The sequence below is a fragment of the Amphibalanus amphitrite genome, unplaced genomic scaffold (assembly GCF_019059575.1).
Source record: "Amphibalanus amphitrite isolate SeventyFive unplaced genomic scaffold, NRLGWU_Aamphi_draft 000527F_arrow, whole genome shotgun sequence".
NCBI lineage: Eukaryota > Metazoa > Arthropoda > Thecostraca > Balanomorpha > Balanidae > Amphibalanus > Amphibalanus amphitrite.
In genome coordinates, this window is record NW_024882021.1 from 83,806 (window position 1) to 86,293 (window position 2,488).

Genomic DNA, 2,488 nt, shown 5'->3' on the forward strand with positions numbered 1-2,488 from the left:
GGGAAAGCCTGGGGCCCATGCGCGAGCGATGCAGCGGCGTGCGGGCTATAGTCAGGGGCCATTTTAAGATCTTCACTAGCCCAATAAAGCCCTCAAGAGTGCATCAAGGCCATCTATAGAAGGTACAGTTACTCCCCCGTCGACCAAGCACTCAGAGACAGATCCCGAGTGATGTCACCGCTGATGCTGGCAAGGGGTACTCTATTCCTTTACAACGTTAAAACGACTAACTTCATTTGAAGATTATTGATGCCACTTTCCACTCAATGCTCAACCAATGCTATCAATAAAAAGCCCAACTAATTTTCTAGCGATAAAAAAGAGCAGCAATATGCTAAGAAATGGCCAGTTTTGAAGATATAGACGATTTAAAAACCCTCTGCAGTTCCAGGAAAGCAACGTAAAACCTCATCGAACTTACTAACGCGCCGCCAGCCCACCACATACCGGGGTTACATGAGCAAGTAAATGCGTATCAGGAACGGATTTTCCTATTCGCTCACCATTGTAGTCCGTTTGTAATGCGTATTAACTCTGCTCATGTAACCCCGAGCACAGTCACCGTGCGCTCCACGCGCAACCTGAGCCAAGACGCGTTCTGTCTGGACCTGCTCGTCGCTGATTGGTCGGCTGTGTACGGCGCTACCAGCGCCACTGACAAGTGGTCGGCCTGGAGAGCGGTGTGGGACCCGATCATTGACCGGCACTTGCCGCTGAAGGAGGTCAAGCTGAGACACAAGTCTCAACCGTGGATGTATGATGAAGATGTGAAAGAGGCAATGGAAGCACGTGACAGGGCTCGGGAGGATAAGGAACGGACACCGTGCGAGGAGACTGAGCAGGAATTTCGTCGCTGTCGCAACGCAGTCAAGACGGCTCAACACCACGCGTGCTCGGAGTATTTCCTGTCATCATTCCGCCGCTCAAAGTCCACCCCCTGGCGCGACATCCGTCGGTTTCTTATTTCATCCAAGAAACCAGAACCGAGACCTGATGGGTCATCAGGCCGTCCAGCGGCTTGGTTCGACCGCCTCAACAGCTACTTCTCCACCATCGGGACTGTGGTAGTGTCATTTCGGTGACTCCCGAGTCGTGATCGTTGCCGGTTTACCTGATATAGACGTGATTTTTGCCGTCCGTTTCGCTCTGCATGGGGGAGGTCACGCTCGATTCTTCCCCATTCTACCGGTTTCCGGAGAGGCTACCGGAGCCCCAGAGCCAATCACGGGTGCCCACTCTCATCTACCTGAGCGAGAAGAGGTGGACCGGCGACAGCGCCCCGCTCGGCCCTGGCTTTGGTCGGAGCGGTCCGCCGACTTTGCGGCCGGCTTGGCACGCCAGACCCGATCTCAGGTCATGGCGGCTGGGAGCGGCGGGCGGGGCGGCTCGCCGGGAGACGGGCCGCCGGCAGGCGGGGAGGAGAGGGACACACCGCGGATGCCGCGCGGGTCGGCGCTGTCGACTGCGACGACATCGAGAGGAGAGGGACGCCCGTCGTGTCCCGGCGGCGTCGGCCGGCCTGGCGGCGCCGCGCGTGCTGGCCTGTCCTGAGCGACAGCCCCTGCGGAGTCGGCCTGAGCGCGCCCCTGCAGCAGTCGGTGGTGGAGCCGGCAGGGAGCGCCCGGCGCCGCGGCCGCCGATACGGATTGGACACATCAACGTGCGGTCACTGATGCCATCTCTCGATGACGTGACAATTATGCTCGACTCACAGAACTTGGACATTCTCTGTATTTGTGAATCCTGGCTGCATCCAGACATAAACGACAGTTTCCTGGTGTTCCCCGGATACATGGTGGCACGCCGAGACCGGCCCGGCCGGGGAAAGGGAGGCGGCGTGTGTATTTTGTACCGGGAAGCGCTGCGAGCAGAGATACTGGCTGTGCGGGGCGCGGGTGCGGCCCTCGAGTCACTCTGGCTGAGTGTAAAAGGCGTCACCACATTTGTGGTCGGGGTTGCGTATAGGCCCCCCAGCGCCCCCGTGTCGGCCGCCCTGGACGCTATCCAGGACCAGCTGGCCCGGGTGAACAGTACCGGAAAGCCAGTGTATCTGCTCGGTGACCTGAATTTTGACCTGCAGCAACCATCCAAGCCCGAGGTCAAACGATACCAGCAAACTCTGCAGGACCTCGGCATGAAACAGCTGGTCTCCGGTCCCACCCGACCCGAGTCCGGCTCGCTGATCGACCACGTGGTGGTCCGTGCCACCGATGACGTCACCACCGCCCGAGTCGTCCCCAGCAGCTGCAGCGACCACGACCTGGTGGTGGCCGAGACACGGCTGAAGAGGGAGCGCAGCCGGCCGGCCGAGATCACCGTCCGTTCCACGAGAGGACTGGTGCCGGACCAGCTGCGGCTGGAGCTCCTGCTGGCGGACTGGGCGGCTGTGTACGGCGCGACCAGCACTGAGGAGAAGTGGGCGGCCTGGCTGGCCGTGTGGACACCGGTGGTCGATCGACACATGCCTGTAGTCAAGGTGCGGCCCCGA